The sequence below is a fragment of the Zalophus californianus genome, chromosome 13 (assembly GCF_009762305.2).
Source record: "Zalophus californianus isolate mZalCal1 chromosome 13, mZalCal1.pri.v2, whole genome shotgun sequence".
Taxonomy (NCBI): domain Eukaryota; kingdom Metazoa; phylum Chordata; class Mammalia; order Carnivora; family Otariidae; genus Zalophus; species Zalophus californianus.
Genome location: NC_045607.1, coordinates 59,018,056 through 59,044,851, shown reverse-complemented (window position 1 = coordinate 59,044,851; position 26,796 = coordinate 59,018,056). Strand labels below are relative to the sequence as shown.

General features: G+C 37.3%; 1 long non-coding RNA gene across 1 annotated transcript in view; it reads right to left on the bottom strand.

The window, feature by feature from the left end:
* The window catches only part of LOC113934743, a 281,624-nt gene that overhangs the window by 186,235 nt on the left and 68,593 nt on the right, over window positions 1-26,796 (bottom strand). The window contains exon 2 of the long non-coding RNA XR_003523781.2: window positions 829-937. This is a non-coding gene — a long non-coding RNA (uncharacterized LOC113934743). The remainder of the gene's footprint in view (window positions 1-828; window positions 938-26,796) is intronic.

Below are 26,796 nucleotides of genomic sequence, written 5' to 3'. Positions count from 1 at the left end.
ATAGCATTGCCTGTGTAGACTTAATTAGCTTACCTTCTTTGTTAATATTTAAATCTGTGGAAGGCAAAAATGATATGTGAATTAAAATAACATGTGTGTTGGCCTAATATGTAAGTCTTGCAAACTTAAAAAATTAAGTTGTGTAACATTTCTCCTCCATTCCTTAAATTTACAGCCTATTCTATTCAGCCCACAAAAGCTTCATATTGAGGTCCCTAAGTGAGGCATACCTTCTGGCTTATGAATTTATGAAGGTGCATACTTGCAGAATCATTATTAGAATATGGGTATGTCTGACCCTTACTTCTGATCTCTTGTCATTTAGAAACCAGAAGTCAGGGAGTCTTTGGGTTACTGGATTATCTGCCTGCTCTAATTGCATGACTTTGGAAGTGACAAAATTTTGAGTCCTCAAGGCTAACTCAGCCCTCCACTGCCTGTCATGAAGAAGGTTACAGAACAATGTGTCAATTTGAAATGTTTAATGATAACTTTGTTCACACCTTGGTCACTTCTGGAAATAGGCTTCCTTCCTTAGCCCCCAAACACTCTATGAAATTTCATCTTTCATTCTACTTATAGTTCAGGCATTTTGACACCCAGTTCAGAAAGAAACCTATTCATAGTTACCTTTGGTCACTTGGAGAGGAAAAAATATATATATTCATTGACTTTAAAGTATGATAGAATTTTACAACTATAATATTTTGAAGAAATGCAGTAGCCCAGTATTTTGAGAGGATAAAAATCTTGCTGGAGTTATCTTCTGAGTTCCGTGGGTAAGAACCAGAAACATGCACCTATGATGTCCTGGAGAACTGTACTCACCTGGAGCCAAAGTCCATCACTTCCTTCAATGCTGGTGCCAACATGCTGTCAGTCAAACACCCTTAACTGGCGTATCACTGGCCAGGAACTGCTTGTTTTTTATTCCCACCTGGAACAAAATACAATGTCAGTCATTTTTTTTTTTTAAATGTTCATTCAAGCACAGTAAGATATTCATTATGTTATCTTTCCTTGTCACATCAGATACCCATTTATCAGAATGTTCAACACAAAGGAAAGAAGCATAAACTCTTCACCTCTATCAATTATACCACAATGATTAATATAGCAGCTGTTTAAGTCAAAGACACTGTCTATATTTTATCTCCTATAAAATGTTCTTCATAAAGGATCATTATTTCAGTGCCATCATTCCTATCCATTTGGTTTAAGTAATTGATTTGTTAATTTAGGAAGTAATTTTCTATATATTGCCCTTGGAGACTGTAAGTCAAAATACCTTAAACTCCAGAGAATATGTTGAAAATATTGTTTCCTGACTTTTCTTAATACCATCAAAAGAAATCTCAGTAGGAAGCAATTTAGTAATGCAATATTTTTATGCCTGTACTACTTTATATGGTTCGACTTGTGAGACACTGATGAAGAACACAGATGCTTCCTCGAATGCACCAGGGTGTTGCTACTATGAAACATTAGATGAAAATAGAAATTTTGACCAGATGATGGAATCATAGTCTTAAAAAACAAAACAAAACCTCAGAGCTGGGCTGCCTATGTATGAAAAGGATGTTACAGTCCTTTACTTCTCACAATTGGAGCCACTTGACCTTTGGCACTCTCAGCCTTGCTCCAGTCTGGTGCACAATTGGGTGGTTTAAGGAAACACAAGAAATCCAGCAATATGCCCTCCTTGTCGCAATCTGTCCAGGCAGCACATGTTTGCCTTTGCCTTTGTCCCTTTCTCCAGCCCTTGGAGTTTGACTCTGAATTTAATCTCATGGTGGGGATCCTGTTTATTTGTTGACCTTCCTCCTGAGGCTTACTGCTTACCTTCAGCCTCAGGACCAGGTTGATACGCCCTACTGTTTGACCCACCCGTCAGGGGAAACTACCTCTTGTTGTACTCACCATGCACTTATCACTTGTTTGACATCTGGCACCACCCTTTCTTAATGAATAATGTGGCTCCATGTACTTCAACACAAGCAGTGAAATCTTTTCCCTTTCTGGTGTCAAGTTCTGAACCACTTCTTTTGTCTCATGTTGCTATTAAGTTTAAGAGTTTTTCTATGCGGTGTAACATAAAAGGTGCAAGAGAGACCCATTTCCATTCCGTAATAGAAGTTAAATCTTAAGACTGAATATTGTTCTTTCCTTGTAGCCTTCTTAAAATTCAGATTTTTCTCATCTCACTCTGGAATCCATTTTATCCCCTTTATTTCTTCTGCTACTACCACAATAAGCTTTCATTAGCTCTCATTCAGATAATAACAATAACTTCTTAAATGTCGGTCTAGTGCCAACTGAAAACAGATGGCACTTTCAAATTAGAATAATTGAGGAGAGTCTAATAAAGAACCCATTATAAAACTGTGGGCTGTATGTAGGGAAACCACAAGGGAAGGTGCCACACTGAGCCTGGCAGAGACGAGGACAAGGAGCAGTTACCGCCCTCTAGGAGTCAGATGTATAGAGAGATTCCTTTGGGCACAAACAGTGATTTTCAATTGGGAGTCCTGGGTAGCACAAGACCACAGGATGTGAGGGAGCCCTTTGATAAACCACTTTCATCTTCTCCCTTCTTTCTGGTTTCCTACCTATCCTGCCTACGAGACAAACCACCCTGGACTCCCAAGGTCACAGAGTGTCTTGAACTCCATCCAGACTAGTTTCCAGTGTTAGAGAGTAGGATGGAGACAGGTAAAGAGTAAATCTGAAGGGAGAATAGAAGAGGTTCAGCAAACACTTATTCATACTTCATAGCATGGGATTTGGAATCAAATGTAGGGCTTGACTCCTGGCTTTACTTATGTCTGCAACTAGATAAATTTTTATAATTCTTGGTATCATTATCTGTATGATTCAGATAACATACTTCAGAGTTTTATTGTTAGAATTAAATGGCATAACATACCTAGTACATAATATCTACTAAGTAGCTAGTATTAGCCACAGTGGCAGTAATTCCTCTCAAAATGATAGAAATCTGACTTAAACACACTCCAGCCACACTAAACTCTTCAACTCTTTTAATAGACCGTGTATTTTCAGATCTTTCACAAGTACTATTCCTTCTGTTTAAGAATTTTGTTTTCTTTCTCCCCACCCTGTTGCCAGAGAATCCCTACTCATATTTTAAAATCCATGAAATGATCTAAAGGTTCTCTTCAGTTTCAGTAAAAAGAGATCATTCCTTTGTTTTTTTTTTTTTTTTCTTTCCATGGCACATATCATTCTGTGGAGTAATCAGCCTATGTCATCTTCTTATTTGACTATGAGTTCCTTGAAGGAAGGGTTATGTCTGACAGATTTGTATCCTCAGAAGGTGGTTTGTTGCCAGGTTCTTAGTAGCTATTCAATAAACATTAAGTCAATGAAGGTGTATTACTAGAGTAAATCTGTTACAATATAAGGAAAGGTTTGTTAACTTCTTTCCTCTTTGCCCAAAGGGCAAATCAATCTGTAACGTGGTAGGTGGTGGGGAGCAAGATTATCATGGAAAGTCAAGACAACCCAAGAAGAGATCCCAAGGGATCTCTGCAAGTTCTCCCTGGGACAACCCTGCTGGAAACCTCACCTCATTCATTTCAAGATTGCCATACATATTAGTGCTGGTTGATTTCAAGCAGATAATTAGTAACTTATAAACTAAGTAACTGAATACAAACACCTCTAAGTATCTGATGCATTTAAGTGATAAGTTGAACTGTCAACATTTCCTCAATGACTAACCCAAAATTTCCCCCCTGCAATTTAAAAGACATATATTTATTGTTTTGTGAATAAGTAATATATTTTGCATGAACCTAGGCCTCACAAAATGGTATATAGAACTAAGTCTTTCTTAATTGCCTCCATCCTCTCCTTATGCCACCTTCAACAAGACCAGCTTTACTGGCATCTGAGGATTCCTGCAAAATTTCCTTCTACAAATATACAAAAGTATGTATATTTGTCCCCACCCCACCCTCACTTAGAAAAGAAAAAATATTGCATTCTTTGCCCACTATTACGGGCCTTACCTTACTCCCCACCCCACTGAAAGTAACTAGAGGGATTTTTATATTAGTAAATAAACAGCATCTTCCTTATAGTCAGCTTCATGTCTTTCTACAGTTCTGATATACCTGAAATTATTTAATTATACTCCAAGATTTTCATTTTTCAAAACTTTTATTCTTTTTGAGATTGAAAAATAGTTTGTTAATTTGTATCTAAGAGGTAGATCTCTAGGGTAAATTCCTATGAGTGTGGAGAAGTCAAAGGTAAAATGCATTTGTAACTTTCAAATAGGTTGCCAAGTTTTCCTCTTTGAAAACTGAGCCAATTAATGCTACTACCACCAACTTCTGCTTGGGTGGGCAGACTTCTGGATTCTTGAAAATCTGATAGGTGAAAAATTTTATCTCTGTCATTTTAAAAATTTATGATGTAGGGTAAATATCTCCAATGTCATTTAAGGAATATTAGTATCTTTTCGTGTGAAACTTCTATTAATATCCTTTGCAATTTTTAAATTTCAAGTACAATTTAACGCATTTTTTCTCATTCTATGTACTTTCAAAATGAAGCAAAGTCATTAACGACATCAGCAAAATTCCTCTATGTTAACGTTTTTAAAAGCTTGTGTTCCCAAGCTCCTCGCAATCTTACACTGGAAAGCGAAACCTCACAAAGAGGTCCCACAGCGCCCTCTGGTGGCAGTTTGCTCCATCGCATCTTCCCTGCATGAATTCTAGAGGCAAAAACTATCCGTAGATACAGCTTGTTGTCAATCTCTTTCTTAACCTCCAAGCCTAGCCTTAGTCTCCTCCCCTGGAGGCTGCGCCCAGCCTAAAAACGAAGAGACATTAGAGCTACTTCAGCCCTCAGTGAACCAAGTTTGTGCCTGCAAATTGTTGGGTATCCTAATAGGCAGGTTTCATTTCTTTTCTAGTCACCTTGCCGCCCACCTGGTTGCTATAAAAATGGCCCTGGAGTATCTTGTCTGCTCTTGGGCTGCAGTACAAGGCTTGTTCCAAGGAGTCAGGCTCTGCTTCACCCTTCCCTGTACATCAGTGAAGTCAAAAGAGCTATCATCACTCTTCAGAATTCCAAGTAGTCAAAATATCACAGTCAGTTCAGTCAGAAGCTTGAAAGTCTTTCATTCCACAAGTATTTTAAATATTATAAGCACTGTTCTAAGTGCTTGTGAGTATTTTCAGTGAACAAAATATAGAAAAAAAAATCGGTCTTCTTGGAGCATATCTTCTAGCTGGAAGATGTAATCAGGAAGAGTGTAATTAACAAGTAACATGCTTATATTGCAAGATATGGGTCTGTGAGAGTATGTGGGGCGGGAGGTGGAGTGCATGTTTCTCTTTAAACTAGAAAAAGAAATAAAAGGTAGACCTCTTCGGATGAAGATTTGAAGGTGTGGAAACTGTGTGGTTGCTAGGAGGAGAAATCTTCTAGAACATGGCAATAGTCTTAAGACCATGGTCCTGCAGTGGACACCTGAAAGATGCTTTTTCAGGATTAATAGATCTTTGCACCCAGGTGCTGGGTGCTGCCAACTGCCAGCTCTAATCTCACCTGGAGCTGCCCAAACTGGCCATGCTGCCTCACCAAGTCGTCACTCAAATGCAGCCTGCACCCTTACAGACATTGAGCATGAAGGTGTGGCCTAGAACCACCATGCAGGACAGCTTCCTGTGTTGTTGGAAGAAACCTTTGTTGAGGCTACATGGCAGCCCATCTTCTATTTGCTCATTCCTGCTTTCTCCCCTTCACTTTCACACAAGTAGATCCCAAAACACTCCATATAAACTTCCTGCATGCTAACTTCTGCCTCCATATGCTTTTATCTAGAGCAGCAAGGTAACCACTGTGCAGCTCATAATTTGATACAGCTACTCATTCTTTTCACAAACCTTGTTGACTACCTACTATATGCTAGCACTGATTTTGATGTTTAGAATACAGTAATGAAAAAATGCAGTTGGTTCATATGTAGATTATAGCAGAGAAGACAAAAATCATATATATATATATACCATTAACAATAACTGCTAAGGAGAAGAAGCAGCCAAGGGTAGAAGAAATGTGTGGGAAAGGGTTGCAGTTTTAGACATGGGAGTGAAGTAAATCCTTACTAAAGCCACATTTGAGTAAAGACCTGAAGGGGATAAGGGGATCAAGCCCTGTGGGTACATGGGAGGAAACGTTCCAGGTGTAGGAACATGACCAACAAAGTCTGAGTATATTTGTTGTTATTGTTTTAGAAAAACAGCAAGAGACTGAGTTAATTTGGAGAGAGTTGAAAGAGAGAGAGGAGTAAGAAGAGCTCAGAGAATAATGAATCTGAAGATAATCATCTAACGGTTACTATAGAAATTAGATACCAGCTTTTATTCCTAATGAGATGGAAAGCCCATGAGGGATTTGGGGTAGATAACAGACAGAACCACCTGGATGAATGTTGAGAAGAAACTGAAGGGGGTTAAAATCAGAAGCAGAGAAATAAGACTATTGCATCAATCTAGGAAAGACATGAATAAGGCAGAGTAGGGCAGAAACAGTGGAGGTGGAAAGAAACTGTCAGAATATGGGTATGTTTGAAGATAGAAAAGATAGGATTTGCAAACAGATTCCATGTGGGGTGTTAATGAGAGAGAAAAAGGATAGCTCCATGGTTTTAGATCTGAGCAAAAGGAAAAGTAGAGTTGACCTTAACTCAGAGAAGGAGGACCACCAAAGCTTACTTAAGGGGGAATTTTCAAGAGATCCATTGTGGAAATGTTAGTTTGACGATACCCATTAGGCAATCAAATGAAGATATCAAATAGGGAGCTGGGTATTGGAGATCCAGGGGGAAAAGTGTGGCTGGAAATGTCAATTTTGAAGTCATTAGAACATAGGTAATATCAAAAAGCCCTGGGATCTGGTGACATCCCCAAAGGAGTGAGTCTGTTTGGAAAGTTAAGAGGTCCAAGGACTGAAGGCTTGGATACTTCAACTATTAAAGACTGGCAGATGAAGAGGAGACAGCAAAAGAGAATGAAAAAGAATAGCTACCCAAGTATGTGGGGAAGTTAGAGTGGGGTTCCAGACACCAAGAGAAAATAATGGTTTGAAGAGAAGAGAATGTTTAACTGTATCAACTGTTGCTGGTGAGTCAAGCAAGATGAAGACCAAGAGCTGTGCAGTGCATTTGCAGTGTAGAAATCATCGATGACCAAGACAAGATTTGTTTCAGTGAAATGGTAGGGGAGGATGCTAGAATGGAGAAGAGCCAAGACCTATGTGGAGGGGAGACACTGGAGAATATATGATATTTTCATACACAAGTTTATTAAAACTGACTATATTTATGTCAAAAAGCCAGCCTTAATTTTCAAAATATCATGGTGAGAGAACATGGTCTACAGGACTTCAAAGAAAATAAGTTGAAAATCAATACCAAAAAGATACAAAATTCACCTATATATCTGGAAACTTAAAACCATGTTTAATAACCCAAGAAATATTATTTTAAATTTAAAATAATAAAATCTGAATGTAACAGAACTACTTCATATTAAAACTTGAGACTCCCGTTAGGACCCTTACCCTCTCTATCATGCTCCACTTCCACAGGCTGAGTACTGCTTCTAACAAAGTATGTAAAATAATTGGTCATGCAAAAAAATATATATATATATCACTACTTTATACCCCATTTCTGAGATAATTTGACTATTTGCTCATCTTCCCCACTGGACTGTGGAAAGTTTAAGTGCAATCATTTATCTTGGAAATCTTCAACACTTGCCAAAATACATAATAAGTGGGTGGTACTCAATGCATGCTTATTTAATGAATGGATGAGGTGAATTTGCAGACAACTGATGGCCTTACACATTGATAAGCATAACTAGGAGATGTCTGAAGCTGTTTGTCTGAAGCTGGATTAGTAAGTGGCATGTCAGGTATCAGTTAAACTGTGTGGAATTTTTTTTTTTAATTAGCTCTTTAAACTATCTGTAAAAATAAGTATGCAGAAAGAGCGCAGGGTTGAATAGATGCTTATCAGTCCCCAAAATGGATCCTATCCTGAGGCTTGCCATGACCCTCTGCCTGGTTCTTACTGAAGCACTCCTCTCTCAACATGCTTTTTCCTTATTGTAGGTCTCCAAGCTGCTCATCCCCAAACCTCCCACACAAATACTGGTTCCTGGAGTGCAGTTTGAACAACACAAAGGCTGGGAAGGTTAACAAAATTCATAAATCCACTAACACAGTAATAGACACTAAGCTATAAAGTCACAAGTATTGTTTTTTCCTCAACCATGCCTGAAATATCATAAAAAGGTTTTCACAATAAAATTAGAAGTAAAAAGTCATATGAATTTTGCTGCAACATAAAATATATTTTAATTGAAGCAAAATGTTCTATGAAGCAGAACTATGAATATGTGCTGACTCATTATCATTTTATAATGCAAATGACAGAATGAATATTGATTATATGTATTAAACTCCTGATTTTGTTGAGTCATGCATAGAATTCTATTTCCTTGTGAAAACCAAAATTAAAGATTTTTTTAGCCCAAGAACCAAAAAATACAAAATAATCTTTTTTCTAAAAAATAACTTGGATGGGCTGAAAATTTGACACTTCTCTTTATCATGTATTTCTACATATAGAAAGGATTGTTCAGTATAGCGATCAGATCAATGATAAAAATACATCATTAAGCTTTCAACAAAGTACCTTGGGATGTAATGGTAAAATTTAGCTGTCCAAATACTTTGCTAGTTATATTTGACATGTGCTCTCTAGATAAAAATAAAATTAAAAATGCTATGACATGGAAGTAGTGAGAGGGTAATTAGATTTTCATTCTGACTCTTGGTTCTAAAGACTCAAACCCCTAAAGTTAGCAGTATTGTGAATATCTCATCTTCCAAGATATCTTTTCTTCCCTTAACATTTGTCAAACTAGATAAATTAAACTCGCACATAAAGATATTTGTTTAATGTGACTATCAAAGCTATTTTATTAAATTGGCTATGTCTGAGAGTGAATATCTCTCTACAGAGAACACATCAAGAAAGGTGACAATAAGGGAGAAGATCATTAGGGAGCCTCATTACTCTGGGAGGAATCCATGAGTTTCTTTGTTAGAGGAATAACCTGCTTGCCAAAGATCACTATTTTTTTCTTTTTCTCTACTTTATCAAAAAATGGGACAGATGGAGAAAACAGGCAAAATGAAAAGAAAATTTAGAGCACAAAGAGTTACCAAGATGTTTACTGATGATCCTAAAATGTGTTATTATTTGTTTAATTGGTGTCATCCTCATCATTTAAGACCCTATTGAAAGTCATCTTCTTTGTAAAGATGAAGGTTATCACCCTCAAAGTTCAGTTAGTTGTTCCATTTACTTATAAATTGTACTGTCATTTTCTATCAATTCTACACTCTCACTATATTTTAACTTTAAAAAAATAGTCATGGGGTAGGGGGCATTTGGGTGGTTCATTCGGTTAAACATCTGACTTCTGCTCAGATCGTGATTTCAGGGTCCTGGGATTGAGCCCCACGTTGGGCTCCATGCTCAGCAGGGAGCCTGCTTCTCCCTCTGCCCCTCTCTCTGATCTTATGCTCTCTCTCTCTCAAATAAATTAATAAAATCTTAAAAAATATATAGTCATGGAGCACCTGGGCAGGCAGTTGGTTGGGTGTCTGACTTTTAGTATGGGCTCAGGTCATGATCGCAGGGTTGTGAGACCAAGCCCTGCATCAGGCTCCATGCTCAGTGCGGAGTCTGGTTAAGACTATTTCTCCTTCTCCCTCTGGACTATCCCCCATGCTCTCTCTCTCGCTTTCTCCAATAAATAAATCAATCTTTAAAAACAACAAAAAAGCCACTATCTTCCCATATTCAACCAAGGTATTCCAAGAAAGATATGCATCCTTTATTGTTGCCACTCTTTTCTCCTCAAATCTGCCCTCATCCCAGTCCATCTCCAGTGCTTAATATCATGCCCAGAAAACAGTAGGTTCATTTGAGTGTTCAGTGAAAAAAATAACCCAAGAAAAGAACCATGTAAAAGATAAAGCCAACTAAGCAAAATTTAAAGATAGGTTGGGTCAAATATCCTTGTATTGTTAGCTTCTCCTTTTCTGTGATTGGTTTACCCAATACTTTCCTATAACCATTTATCTTACAAAGGTAAAATTTTAAGATTAACATACAATATTTAGGGCGCCTGGGTGGCTCAGTTGGTTAAGCGACTGCCTTCGGCTCATGTCATGATCCTGGAGTCCCGGGATCGAGTCCCTCATCGGGCTCCCTGCTCAGCGGGGAGTCTGCTTCTCCCTCTGACACTCCCCCCTTTCATTTGCTCTCTCTCTCTCTCTCATTCTCGCTCTCTCAAATAAATAAATAAAATCTTTAAAAAAAAAAAAAAAATAAATAAATAAATAAAATCTTTAAAAAAAAATACAATATTTAACAAAACATTTCAAGAAGTCTATCCAAGCAATTTATGTGATGCAATGGCAATAACTTCAGGGATATTGTTGTAAGAGAAAGGCAAGTGTTATTGGCCTAACAACAACAATAACAAAAATGGGCAGTATCCTAAGACATGATCACAGCAGTAAGTACAAAGGAAAAGATTGAAAAGAGACATTACAATAAGAGGATAATTACATAAAACAAGAGGGCAGTCATAAATTATAAAGGCTATCTGGGTTTTTTGTTTTTGTTTTAAAGGTTATTTGAGATAAAAATAATACATTTAGTAGTACAGTGACATGCGTAAAATAATACTTAAGTGCAGCAAACAACAGAGTTGATGCAATGGCAGGATGATGGATCTAAGACTTCTCTGGTGGACTGTAGGGTCACCAATGTGAGAAAGCAAGATGTTTAAAAAGGGAAGTTTTAAGTTAGATAAAGTTCAACCATAAGGGGTAAATAATCAATGATTCTCATATGTTTAATTTTCCCCTTTTAGATCTGTGCAAAACTTTTCTTGTTTGATTCATATTTATGAATTTTCTATTCTTTATAGTTTTAGCAGAGTGGTAGTTACTTCTAAACATTCTTAAGAAATTTTTAAGATTGACAATATATTTAGAGTTAAAAAATTATCCCAGTAGGACCTTCTAAAAAAATATTTCTTGGGGTGCCTGGGTGGCTCAGTTGGTTAAGCAACTGCCTTCAACTCAGGTCATGATCCCAGGGTTCTGGGATTGAGCCCATCATCGGGCTTCTTGCTCAGCAGGGACCCTGTTTCTCCCTCTCCCTTTGCCTGCTGCTTCCCTTGCTTATAGTCTCTCTCTCTCTCTCTCTCTCTCTCTGTCAAATAAATAAATAAAATCTTTAAAAATTATTTATTGATTAAATCTATAGGTTATGAGATTTTTATCTTTAAGTTGATTTTACTAAGCAGTAACAATTTAGTGATTTACATAATCACCCCATTTCTTCATCTCATTGTCCATGTGCATATTTCTCCTTTCTAACATCTCTAGTTGGATGTTGAAGATAGCTTTTTCTAGAAGACCTCTACCCTCATGTCTAAGGGAAGAGTCACATGACCTAGGTTAAGCCAATGCCACACATCTAGCTCCCTAGCCACATTCAGGGGTGGGCATGTTCCAAGTCTACACTTCTGTTGGAAACTCTGAGAAAAAGATGCTTTGTCATTCCTAATGAATGAGAAATAGAAAGTATGTAGCCCTAAGTCATGGCTCATCTTGAGACAAGGTATGTAGCCAATTTTATATTAATGACAGTACTCTGAAAAGCAACTAAACACAAAGAGAAGGGGATACTGGGTGAACCCATTTAATTATGGTATCATGGCTGTTCTGAAACAATCACCACAAAACATTTTAGTTAAAGCTAATACATTTCGATTTTCTATATAAGCCAGTATGTACTCAGTTTTTTGGTTCTTCGCAATCATTTCCCTAATTTTGTCTCTTCACATAAATAAAGTCTCCCTCAGTTGTAACTTCCAGCCCAGCTTATATGTATCAGTCACACCTCATGTATCACTTTAGGTTTCCTTGGCCTTAACTTATCTTCTGTCCCAGCTGCCACTATGGCAGGTCTGTGAGCTGTGACCGACTTCATGCTGAGCTGGCCTAACAGTGATTTATCTTGAACTCACACTACACACCTTTCATCCTCTCCCTGTGACTTCCATGTTGCCATCTGGTTGGGGAGGTTATGAAACCCTTTATAGCAATGACACATGTTCAAGCCATAATTGTGGGAATTTAATTTCTTAAGAGGCAAAGCTTTGACAATGGTTTATGGCATCTGCTGGAGAAATTACTTCCCCTTTCCTTCCTTGGACAAATTTCCCTTAAAAGCATTTTATTTGGCATCTCAGGAAAAACAAAACAAAACAGACAAACAAAAACACTGGGTATCAAACAATCTGTTGAAGTTCTGGCTCAGTAATGAGTCTTTTTATTATAGTCCCCCTTTTCCTTATTCTATGTGTCCTTCATTTCTATTACACGGGAATGTCTTTAGTAACATTATCATCACATAAACCTCTACTGTGATTTCTGGGCAAACTGGCTTAACACAGTTGGAACCATGCATGACACTAGAAAGTAGAATGAGGAAAGGATTTGGGTGCAAGGTTACTCACTGGTCCGATATAAGAGATTGCATTTCTGCTGGTAATAGGGTGGTGATAATCCATGGAATGTAAACATAGCCCAACTACTAAGCCTTTTTACCTGTGGTTAGTTAGAATCAAACTGAGGAAGAAGGTGAAATATTAACTATTTATGGCCCTTAATGGTACAAACACAATGATAACAGTGGAGAAATCTAGCTTTTGTTGACTGAATCAGAAGCCTTGAAAGAAAGAAAAAAAAAATGAATGATAGGCTCAGGGCATCCAGCCCCAACCCAAAGCAAGCTGTAAAAGCCTGAGGGTGTGTGGCTATAGCAGTTTTTGAAGATATTCTTATTCCCTAGAATTAAAAGGCAAACTTCACTGAAAATCAGGCCTCGGATTTAATTGTAAACTTAGAGCTGCAAAGGACACTGTAGCCTAATTGAACTATAATGAAGGCCTGGTCCTTACACAAAACAGTATGGGAAACTAAGGGGACATTTGAGTGGATGAGCTTGTGAATTTGAATTCCTAAATTCCTCTGAATCCCCTTGGTCAGAACAAAACAGTACTCTTAAACTCTTAGAGAAAAATTATACCTCCATTTGCCTTGGGAATGTACAACGAACTTACTTGGGATAGGTTCCTCAAAAGATTATCTTATTCTCCTCAAGATCCTACTCTACAACCTATTTTTGACCTCATAGGGCAATAACCAGAATGAGGTCTCAGCACAGCCTGACTGGAGAAGTACAGTCTCTGCTTCAGAGGGAGATAGCTTATATACTCAAGATTAAACATGTTTATGTCTGCTGTGTATAGTAGATCAAGGTAGGGGTCAATATAAGGCTGGACATCAGGAGAATTTGACATAGAACTTATTTGTGTTTTGAATTTAGTGTTTCAGCAGGAACACTGACCTCAGACCAAATGTGTGTGTTGGAATAACTCTTTGAAGCTTACACATAATCATGACCTGCAGTAAATGAACTAGAGATGTTAGGACTTTTTTTTTTTTTTAAGTATCAAGGAAATCTACAGGTTTAGAATTGTAGGAAAATTAGAATGGATCTACAAGGTAAGATTTGAAAACTCACCACCTGACATTTATGTCCCTAGGAGAGCCTAGAAGAGCCAATGTGATTTAAGCAGTGAAGGGTACATTGGTGAAAAGGGAAAGGGTAACATTGAGAAACTCAGTGGTGGCTATATTCTGTAGTACAGATTGAAGTTGAGAGATTATCAGGCTTTGCAGTATTAAGGAGGATGATGGGACTTCAGAATGGAATCCAGGAAACTATCTGGAATGACTGCAATGGAAGCAAGGTAGATATATAAAAAGATATAAACACTACAATGTCTACTAATGCTGGATTGACTATCATGGTGCCTTCATCCACAGGCACTTTTGGCAATGACAGGTAGATCAGTGTTCCTAGTGACAAGACTTACAGGTAACTGACTAGGGTATTGTTCAGTTATAAAGTGGGGAGAGGGGAGACTGAGCAGAAGGTTGATATCAGTTTGCAATGGAAATTTGTTGGTCTCTCACCCATTTTCTACAACCAAGTCAAATCATAGACTTCAGTGTCCACTGATTAAATGACAGGCTGGCTACTATTGAGAAAGTATCTTTCAATATCACTGCAGATACGTAACAACATTTCCCCTTCTCCAAATAGTTCTAGGGCCATTTGCCAAGGTAACTGTTCACTGGCAAGAGGCAGATAGAGAGTTTTCTAACTTTTTTAAACAGGATCTAACTAGGCAGAGGAGAAAGATGGTAGAGGAGTAGGAGATCTAAATTTCGTCTGGACCCAAGAATTCAACTAGGTAGGGATCAAACCATTCTGAACGCCTACAAACTCAAAAGGAGATCAAAGAAAAGAATAGTAGCAACTCTCTGAACAGAAAAGCAACCACTTTCTGGAAGGTAGCACATGCGGAGAAGTGAATCCAAGACGATATTCGGGAAGATAGACGATGGCGGAGGGGGACCCCATTAGCTGATACCGGCAAGTGATAGAGCAGCAGAACACAAAATTGGAACTTTTAGAAGTCTGCTCCACTGAGGGATGTCGCTCCAGTGGCTGAGCAGGGGGTGGAACCCTCACTGGGACAGTGTGGTCTCAGGACCCTCGGGGTCACAGAAAGACCGGGGATGCCTGAGTGCGGCAGAGTTCCCAGGTATCGGAGCCAGGAAGCCAGCTGCAGAGACGGAGCCGAGGTGTGGGCTCTCAGCTCAGGGTTGACATAAACCATGATCTGTGGCACAGTCAGGCCACTCTTCTTCCAGCAGGGACCCAACAAGCGCCAGATCTGGGGAGACCCCCCTTCCTCCCCTGGGAGGAGTGGCACAGGAGGGCACTGCAGGGATCTGTTGGATTTGGAGACTCCACACGGGGTTGTGTGCCAGAGATAGAAATGCTCAATCACAGGCTGGGTGAGCATGAAGTGCAGCCAGACACCAGCGAGACAGGAGTGATTGACGGCTTTTCTCTGGGGGTTCACTGAGGACTGGGGCCCTGAGTTCTTGGCTCCTCTGGGTGGAGATTGAGAGGCTGCCATTTTCACGCTCATCCTCCAAAGCTGTATGGAAAGCTTGCAGGGAACAAAAGCTCCTGAGAGCAAACCTGAGCAGATTACTTAGCCCAGACCCGGCAAGGGTGGGGCAATTCTGCCTCCGGCAAAGACATTGGGGAACCATGGCAACAGGCCCCTCCCCCAGAAGATCAGCAAGAACAGCCAGCCAAGAACAAGTTTACCATTCAATGAGAAAGGCAGCATGCCGGCACTGGGAGAATACTGCACATAGGATTCATGGCTTTTTTCCCCATGATTCTTAAGACTTTCAAAGTTAATTGTTTTTAATTTTCTTTTTTTTCTTTTTCTTTTCTTTTTTTTTTGAATTTTTCTTTTTCCCTTATTCAACCAACATCTTATCAATCCCTTTTTAAAAAAATCTTTTTTATTCCTCATTTTTAGAATCATATTCTATCCCTTTATAGTAGTTAACCTTATTTTTGGTATATATATATATATATGTTGTTCTTTCTTTAAAATTTTGGGATACAATTTCTTCTAACAGACCAAAATATACCCTAAGTCTCTAGTGTATGGCTTTGTTCTAGTCTCCTGCCTGATCACATTCTCTCCTTTTTTTTTTCTTTTTAATCCTCTTCTTTCTTTTTTCAACCAATTTCTTATCAATTCCTTTTATAAAATCTGTTATAATTTTCATCTTTGCAGACATATTACATCCCTTCATCGTATTTACCCTTATTTTTGTACATATATAAGTTTTTCTTTCTTGAAAATTTTGGGAGCCACGTTCTTCTAACAGACCAAAATATGCCCAAAATCTAGTGTGTGGCACTGACCTATGTATCACGTTGATCATATTTGATCATATTTGGGTTGTTGTTTTTTTTTACCTTTTACCTTTTATCTTTATCTTTTTTTTTCCTTCTTTTTTTCTTTCTTTCTCTTTCTTTTCCCTGGTTTCAGGGCTCTTCTGATTTCTTTAGTGTATATTTTTCTGGGGTCGTTGTTACCATGTTAGCATTTTGTTCTCTCATTCATCTATTCTCCTCTGGACAAAATGACAAGACAGAAAAAATCACCTCAACAAAAAGAACAAGAAGCAGTACTGAATGCCAGGGATCTAATCAATAAGGACATTAGTAAGATGTCAGAACTAGAGTTCAGAATGACGATTTCAAAGATCCTAGCTGGGCTTGAAAAAGCATGGAAGATATTAGAGAAAGCTTTTCTGGAGAAATAAAAGAACTAAAATCTAACCAAGTCGAAATCAAAAAGGCTATTCATGAGGTGCAATCAAAAATGTAGGCTCTGACTGCTAGGATATAAAGGCAGAAGAGAGAATTAGTGACATAGAAGACCAAATGATGGAGAATAAAAAATCTGAGAAAGAGAGATAAACAACTACTGGATCACGAGGGAATAATTTGAGAGATAAGCGATACCATAAGATGAAACAATATTAGAATAATTGGGAACCAAGAAGAAGAAGAAAGAGAGAGAGGGACAGAAGGTATATGGGAGCAAATTATAGCAGAGAACTTCCCTAATTTGTGGAAGAAATAGACATCAAAATCCAGGAGGCACAGAGAACCCCTCTCAAAATCAATAAAAATAGGTCAAAACCCCAACATCTAATAGTAAAACTTACGAGTCTCAGAGACAAAGAGAAAATCCTGAAAGCAGCTCAGGACAAGAGATCTGTAACCTACAATGGTAGAAACATTAGATTGGCAACAGACCTATCCACAGAGACCTGGCAGGCCAGAAAGGACTGGCATGATATATTCAGAGCACTAAATGAGAAAAATATGCAGCCAGGAATACTATATCCAGCTATGCTGTCATTGAAAATAGTAGGAGAGATAAAAAGCTTCCAAGACAAACAAAAACTAAAGGAATTTGCAAACATGAAACCAGCCATCCAAGAAATCTTAAAAGGGGTCCTCTAAGCAAAGAGCGAGACTAAAAGTAACATAGACCAGAAAAGAACACAGACAATATACAGTAACAGTCACCTTATAGGCAATACAATGGCACTAAATTCATATCTTTCAATAGTTACCCTGAATGTAAATGGGCTAAATGTCCCAATCAAAAGACACAGGCTATCAGATTGGATAAAAAAAACAAGACCCATCAACATGCTGTCTGCAAGAGACTCATTTTAGACCCAAAGAGACACCCACATTGAAAGTGAGGGGGTGGAAAACCATTTATCATGCTAATGGACACCAAAAGAAAGCTGGGGTGGCAATCCTTATATAAGACAAATTAGATTTTAAACCAAAGACTGTAATAAGAGATGAGGAAGGACACTATATCCTACTTAAGGGTCTATTCAACAAGATCTAACAATTGTAAATATCTATGCCCCTAACATAGGAGCAGCAAATTATATAAGGCAATTAATAAAAAAACAAAGAAACAAATTGAGAACAATAAAATAATAGTGGGGGACATTAACATCCCGTGCACTGAAATGGAAAGATCATTTAGGTAAAGATCAACAAGAAAATAAAGACTTTAAATGATACACTGGACCAAATGGACTTCGCAGATACATTCAGAACATTCCATCCCAAAGCAACAGAATACACATTCTTCTTGAGTGCCCATGGAACATTATCCAGAATAGATCACATCCTAGGTCACAAATCAGGTGTCAACTGGTACCAAAAGATTGGGATCATTACCTGCATATTTTCAGAACAAAATGCTTTGAAAGTAGAACTCAATCACAAGAGGAAAGCCGGAAAGAACTCAAATACATGGAAGCTATAGAGCATCCTACTAAAGAATGAATGGATCAACCAGGAAATTAAAGAAGAATTAAAAATTCAAGGAAACCAATGAAAATGAAAACACAAGTGTTCAAAATCTTTGGGATGCAGCATAGGCAGTCCTAAGAGGAAAGTATGGAGCAATACAAGCCTTTCTCAAGAAATAAGAAAGGTCTCAAATACACAACCTAACTCTACAGCTAAAGGAGCTAGAGAAAGAACAGCAAATAAAGCCTAAACCCAGCAGAAGAAGAGAAATAATAAAGATCAGAGCAGAAATCAATGAAATAGAAACCAAAAGAACAGTAAAACAGATCAACGTAACTAAGAGCTGATTCTTTGAAAGAATTAATAAGTTGATAAACATCTGGCCAGATTAATCAAAAAGAAAAGAGAAAGGACCCAAATAATTAAAATCGTGAATGAAAGAAGAGAGATTACAACCAACACCAAAGAAATACAAACAATTATAAGAACATATCATCAGCAACTGTATGCCAGCAAATTAGATAATCTGGAAGAAATGGATGCATTCCTAGAAATGTATCAACTACCAAAACTGAACCAGGAAAAATAGAAAACCTGAACAGACCTATAACCACTAAGGAAATGGAAGCAGTCATCAAAAATCCCCCAACAAAAAGAAGCCCAGGGCCAGATGGCTTCCCAGGGGAATTCTACCAAACATTTAAATAAGAATACCTCTTCTTCTGAAATGGTTCCAAAAACTAGAAATGGAAGGAAAACTTCCAAACTCGTTTTATTAGGGCACCATTACCTTGATCCCAAAATCAGACAAAGACTTCATCAAAAAGGAAAATTACAAACCAATATCCTCGATGAACATGGATGCAAAAATTCTCACCAAAATTCTAGCCAGTAGGATTCAACAGTACATTAAATGGATTATTCACCACCACCAAGTGGGATTTATCCCTGGCCTGCAAGTTGGTTCAACATCCGCAAATAAATCAATGTGATACAAAACATTAATAAAAGAAAGAACAAGAATCATATGATCCTCTCAATAGATGCAGAAAAAGTATTTGACAAAGTACAGCATCCTTTCTTGATCAAAACTCTTCATATTGTAGGGATAGAGGGTACAAACCTCAATATCATAGAAGCCATCTATGAAAAACCCACAGCGAATATCATTCTCAATGGGGAAAAAAAGAGTTTTCCCCATAAGGTCAGGAACATGGCAGGGATGTCCACTATTACCACTGCTATTCAACATAGTATTAAAGTCTTAACCACAACAATCAGACAACAAAAAGAAATCAAAGGCATCCAAATCAGGAAAGAAGAAGTCAAACTCTCACTCTTTGCAGATGATATGATACTGTATGTGGAAAACCCAAAAGACTCCACCCCAAAACTCCTAGAACTCATACAGGAATTCAGAAAGTAGCAGGATATAAAATCAATGCACAGAAATCAGTGGCATTCCTATACACAAACAACAAGACAGAAGAGAGACAAATTAAGGAGTTGATCCCATTTACAATTGCACCCAAAACCATAAGATACCTAGGAATAAATCTAACCAAAGAGGCAAAGGATCTGTACTCAGAAAACTATAAAATACTCATGAAAGGAATTGAGAAAGACACAAAGAAATGGAAAAACTTTCCATGCTCATGGATTGGAAGAACAAATATTGTGAAGATGTCAATGCTACCTAAAGCAATCTATATATTTAATGCAATCCCTATCAACATACCAACCTCTTTTTTCCAAGAAATGGAACAAATAATCCCAAAATTTGTATGGAACCAGAAAAGACTCCAAATAGCCAGAGGAATGTTGAAAAAGAAAAGCAAAGCTGGTGGCATCACAATTCTGGACTTCCAGCTCTATTACAAAGCTGTAATCATCAAGACAGTATGCTACTGGCACAAAAACAGACACATAGATCAATGGAACAGAATAGAAAGCCCAGAAATGGACCCTCAACTCTATGGTCATCTAATCTCCGACAGAGCAGGAAAGAATATCCAGTGGAAAAAAGACTGTCTCTTCAACAAATGTTGTTGGGAAAATTGGACAGCCACATGCAGAAGAATGAAACTGGATCATTTCCTAGCACCACACACAAAAATAGACTCCAAATGGTTTAAAGACCTAAATGTGAGACAGGAATCCATCAAAATCCTAAAGGAGAACACAGGCAGCAACCTCTTCGACCTCAGCCACAGCAACTTCTTCCTAGAAACATTGCCAAAGGCAAGGGAAGCAAGGGCAAAAAGGAACTATCAGGACTTCATCAAGATAAAATCTTTTGCACAGCAAAAGAAACAGTCAACAAAACCAAAAGACAGCCAACAGAATGGAAGAAGATATTTGCAAATGACAGACCACATAAAGGGCTAGTATTCAAAATCTATAAAGGAACTTCTCAAATTGAACACCCAAAGAACAAATGATCCAATCAAGAAGTGGGCAGAAAACATGAACAGACATTTTTCCAAAGAAGACATCCAAATGGCCAACGGACACATGAAAAATTGCTCAACATTGCTCAGTATCAGGGAAATCCAAATCAAAACCTCAATGAGATACCACCTCACACCAGTCAGAATGGCTAATATTAAGAAGTCAGGAAATGACAATTCACAGCATTGGTGGGGATGTGGAAAAAGGTGAACCCTCCTACACTCTTGGTGGGAATGCAAGTTGGTGCAGCCACTCTGGAAAACAGTATGGAGGTTCCTCAGAAAGTTGAAAATAGAGCTCCCCTATGACCCAGCAGTTGTACTACTGTGTATTTACCCCAAAGATACAAATGTAGCGATCCAAACGGGTACGTGCACCCTGATGTCTATAGCAGCAATATCCACAATAGCCAAACTGTGGAAAGAGCCAAGATGTCCATCAACAGATGAAAGGATAAGGAAGATGTGTTATATGTATACAGTGGAATATTATGCAGCCATCAAAATGAATGAAATCTTGCCATTTGCAATGACGTGGATGGAACTCGAGGGTATTATGCTGGGCGCAATCAGAGTCAATCAGAGAAAGACATGTATCATATGATCTCACTGATATGAGGAATTCTTAATCTCAGGAAACAAACTGAGGGTTGCTGGATTGGTGGGGGTTGGAAGGGTTAGGGTGGCTGGGTGATAGACACTGGGGAGGGTATGTGCTATGTTGAGTGCTGTGAATTGTGTAAGACTGTTGAATCACAGAGCTGTACCTCTGAAACAAATAATACATTATATGTTAAAAAAAAAAACGAAGAAAATAGCAGGAAGGGAAAAAGGAAGGGAGGGAAATGGGTTGGGGGATGAACCCTGAGAGACTATGGACTCTGAGAAACAAACTGAGGGTTCTAGAGGGGTGGGGGATGAGGGGATGGTTTAGCCTGGTGATGGGTATTAAAGTGGGCATGTACTGAATCGAGCACTGGGTGTTATACGCAAACAATGAATCATGGAACACTACATCAAAAACTAATGGTGTAATGTATAGTGATTAACCTAACATAATAAAATAAAAAACAAACAAACAAACAAACAAACAAAAAAACCCAGGATTTAACTATGAAAATAAAGCACGTGAAGTAATCTCATGGTCCTGTGATTAGAGTGAATACTTATGGAGACCAGGGGATAAATTAATTTTGTTCCAAGTTCATTGCACAGTCTTCCTACTATGTTTGCAGATCTGACAGTTATTTCCCTGATAATCACACTTGAAAATTTCTTAAACGCATATATAGAAGTGATATACTTAGCAATAAGTAGAGTCCTCACATTGGTTCCCAAATCTGTGGGTTAAGGGATATTGTGGTGGAAAGAAAAACTGGAAGCCCCTGAGAAGATTCCCCTAACCTTTATTTTAGCCAAAAGAGTACATCATATGCAGCAAGAAATCCTATAATTACAGAAATTAGTGCTACCAATGACCTGAAGAATACAAAAGTGGTGATTTACATCATATCCCCAATTTATCTGATGTATTCTTATTTTAAAAAAAAAGTGTCACGATTGGGATTGGCTAAATTTATGTGTCAACTTTGTTAGACATGGTACCCAAACATGTGGCCAGAGATTCTGGATGTGTCTATGAGGGCGTGTTTAATGGAGATCAACATTTAAATCAATGGAATTTGAGTAAAATTCTCCATAAAGTAGGTGGACCTCACATTCTCTGTTGAGGGTGTGGATAAAACAAAAGACTGACTTCCTCCAGCAAGAGGGAATTCTGGCAGTAAACAGCCTTTGGACTTGAACTGCAACATCAGCTCTTTGCTGCGTCTTCAACCTGATGGCCTTCACATTTGAACTGTAACTTTTGGGCAGCATAATTGTGTAAGCCAGTTCCTAAAGTGAATCACATGCTTTCTCCTGACACAAACACATGTACATGCACACACACACGCACACACACACACACACACAACTGGTTCTATTTCTCTCAAGAGTCCTAATACAGTGATAAACTATCATAAACTTCAACAAGTTACTCTGCAGCATGTGGTATTTTAACTGCAACAAACTAACACCATCTCTGACTTATATTCAGTGAAATCACCCCATTTCTGCCTATTGCAATGTGTTTCTGAAGCAAACAGTCTTGCATACACTTGAACAATTTCTGTAGGTGCCACCTGGCATTGCTGTTTCTCATGCCCTTGCTAAATACCTCTTATTTCCTATCCAAGGATTTTGATATGTGGCATATGACACACAGATTATTTGGGATATATTTGGGAGATAGATGATAAATAGATAGATAGATGTTAGATAGATAGATATAGATAGATAGATAGATAGATAGACAGACAGACATACATACACTCAAACTTGCAAATAGCCTTTGAGTTGCCATGTGTATATGTGATGTGATTTCTTAGTAATAGTTTTTAAACCATATTTTCATCCATTTATTACCTCAAAAGATTCTAATTACTTAAGACCCTAAGATGGAAATCTTTGCATTATATACAGTCCTACTAATAAACCCTTTACTTAGAGAGTCATATAATATAATTACCTCATCTCTTTTCCTATTACATTGGTAATTATTAATTTTAAAAATATTAACTTTAAAAATGTTCTGACGGTAAGTGCCACCACTGGCCGAGGGTGATAATGAAAAATGTTCTGACATTTTGAACATGTCTCTTACATCAATACTGTTCAGAGGAACGCTATTCCTAAAATGTATAAGTGGCAAGAATCAATTTTGTTCCTGGTTTAAAACAAGAATATCAAATAGGCAGAAATAGAATATCTATCATTTATGAGGCTACTGAATAAGGAATCCATGAATAGCTAGCTTTCTTTTTAGTAAAATACAGCTTTGTGCATATAACTTTAAAATGTACACATAAGAAATCATAATCCTTCCACATGGTACAGATCATTTCCCCCACAGTAGTTTCTATCTTTCAGGAATATTTGTATATATAGTAATGTATTGGAGTAATAGATAAAAGTAACTATATAATGTTATAAGTAGAATTCTCCTTCACAGAGCTATTTTGCTTAGCTGGAAAAGATTACTAAGGAGTGAGATCAATTTACATTTTATCTAGAATTAGATTCTAGGATGAAAAAGAATATATTTCAATATTAAGCCTCTTTTAAGTGTAAACTACCCATTTCAGTTCATCTTGTGAAAGAAAATGTTAAAGTCCTCTTATTAATATATTATATGTAAAAGTGGATCAAACTAAATACTGAATAAAGTTTACATTTTAGGTAAGCATTTTAATAGAAGACAGAGACACAGCTTCCTCCCATGATAAATTAGAAAGTCCAATAGAAAAGTATTCAGGTCTTCTTAAGTAAGCTCTCCATCAAGGGATGGAGGGAATTATCCAGAATTTAAGGCTGAAAGGATAGCATCAAATAGAAGAAGAACAAATGAATTAATAAATGAATGGGTACAAGGTTGAAGAATTCTAAGTGGATTATCATCCTGGAAGTACCCAAAGGAACATAAAACAGTGAGGGATAGGTGTATATTTAAGCCAGATTCTGTAAGGATTAAAATTTTATTTTATGTAGTTTTCATTTTATGATTCAAAAACAAAATGTGTCCTCTTATTGTTGTTATTTATAAATTGGTAAACCCAGATTTTGCCTCTCATCTTTACCAGCAACCTTAGACACAAGATTTAATATTTGGGACCATTAATATTATTTTCAGAGGACAAAGATTCCCCAGGACAGAATGCAACTACATGTTCATGAAATAATACCAGAAGCACTCAACAAAGGAAAGCTAAGACATTTTGAATTCTAACAGCATTGTTGTTGGTGGAGGGGGTAGGGGTTGAGGATCACGGAGGAAAAAAAAAAAAAAACAACCTTTAGATAATCTGATTTTTATTTGAAATTGTATTATTACATTTGTTTGCTTTTAATTAGTCATATTAAATACAATCATTTAAAAAAAATTTCCAGTCTCCACTTGTGTTCTAGAAGTACCTTTTGTTCATTATAAATCTAACACTCATTCTTTTGGAGATGTATTTCTCTTCCCATCAACTTATTTGTATTATTGTTCTTTGTCTTTTCTGGGGAAAGGAGAAGATGCAAGGGAGCCTCAGAAGAAGCTTACCTCAATACTGACTAAAGTCAAACTTAAATAAGACAAATCTCTGAAAATATCTGAGATAGAAATATTGAGTATTGAGTATTGAGAATTTGGGTTAGTTGATCAGAATTTCTGCATGAATGTGAAAATATAAAACACTCAAATAAGCACTACTTGGATTCAGAAATAGGATTTTTTAAAATCTATGCTTGGGATTTTTCAAACCAGTTGATTATATTTCATGTAAGAATAAATGAGTAATATTAAAAAGGATCAAAATTTAAAAAGATAAGTTTTATAACAGAATTTAGAATTTTGCCATAGATTTAATCTTGTATTCTTGAAGTACCTATTTTTCACGAATAATTATTTCAGGTAATTAAAGTGGGAATAAGAGAGGTAAATCAGAGATGAGAATTACCTAAGTAGGTAGTTACAGAGTAACAAAGACATATCAATATGTTGGTAGTCAAAAGTCAGAAAACAAAGAGAGATTTTACTTTCTGGCAATGAAGAAACTAAACAACCAAACTTCTTCCACACAACCACAAGAGAAAACACAAATTTATAAGTTAGAATATCAACTTAAAACACATCTTAGATGAAAATGTAAAGAAAAGTGGGTATAACTACCCACAGATGATGAAAAGCCTATGTCTCCAACCAGTTAACAGTCAAAACAGGCAAGAGATAGAGGCCTGGGCTCAGATTAGGTGGAAAGTTGGATTTGAGAACTTGATATAAGGCTGAAGTCCATAAGCAGCTATACATTTAGTTAAAAAAAACTAGATGTTTAAGAAGGATTGGTCTCATCAACTAGAGGAAAGAAATATAAAACTTATTTATATTAGCCTTCTTTATAGAAGTACCTTACAAATAGAAAATAACAAAATGATACAGAGTTGTTAATACCATGTGAATCTTAGCATAGGCAAAGAACACTCCTCTTTTTAAGATGCCTAATAAGAGGGGCACCTGGGTGGCTCAGTCAGTTAAGTGTCCAACTCTTGATTTCAACTCAGGTCTTGAGCTCAGAGCTGTGAGTTCAAGCCCCATGTTGGGTTCCACACTGGGCATGGAGACTACTTAAAAAGAAAGAAAGAAAGAAGGAAAAAATAAGGAAGAGAAATCAATAAGCAGTAAGTTTGCAAAAAAAAAAAAAATCAAACATGTCAGAATAAGACATTTTATTGAAATTAAAACCCAGTGAAGAAACAAAAAAACAACACTTCCTATCTCATTCTATGAAGCCATAGAATACCACAACCAGATAACAACATGATAAGAAAGGAAAACTATAGCCAATATATTTTATAAACAAGATATTGAAAGCAACCAGTATGAAAACATGTCATAAGGTAGGAATCTAATGTTATTCTGGAAAAGGCAAAACTACTCAGAATAAAATAATCAATGGTTTCCAGGGGTTTGGGGTAGGACAGAGGGATGAATAGGAAAAGTACAGAGATCTTTAGAACAGTGTTTTTCTGTCTGCTACTATAAAGGTAGATACAGAACAGTACACATCTGTCAAAACCCATAGAACTTTCAGCGTCTAGAGTGAAACAATGTATAGGAATTAAGAAAACTTGTTTGGGACATCAGGGATATCAGAAATAATGCTAACTACTTTAAGAGAATCTAACTATATGGGGCACCTGGGTGGCTCAGTTGTTTAAGCGTCAGACTCTTGGTTTCATCTCAGGTCATGATCTTGGGGTTGTGAGATCAAGTCATCATCAGGCTCTCCCTCCCCCTCTGCCCCTTGCATATAACAAACAAATAGACAAAATCTTAAAAAGAGAGAGAGAGAGGGAATCTAACTATATTACAAAATGTAGGAAATGACCACACTGAAGGGGAGGAGGAAGAAGGGTGATCTAAGTAACTTAGTAAATAAGTCTGTAATAGTAGAGACAAAAGGAACCACACCAAAGAACAGTAGTTGAAATTGTAACTCCACAGAATTATGGGCTAACAATTCTGTCATTATACATGTATAACTGGAATAAAACTAACTAAATGGCTGTAAGATAGGAGCTGGTTTGCTCACTATTCTAGTGGAATTTTACAGATAACTAGGGAAACGAAGCTATGTGATAAGGACTTCAAGCTGGAGACATTTTGAAGTCATGTTCAGCTTGATACACAAATATACCTGTTGACATATAAATTATAGATGTTCTTATACGAACTCATGTATATACACATATGTTCTTGCTCTGTCAGCCAAGAGGGTCCGAAAGAAAGATCAGCCAGTAAAAGAAATTAGAGCTCCTTGA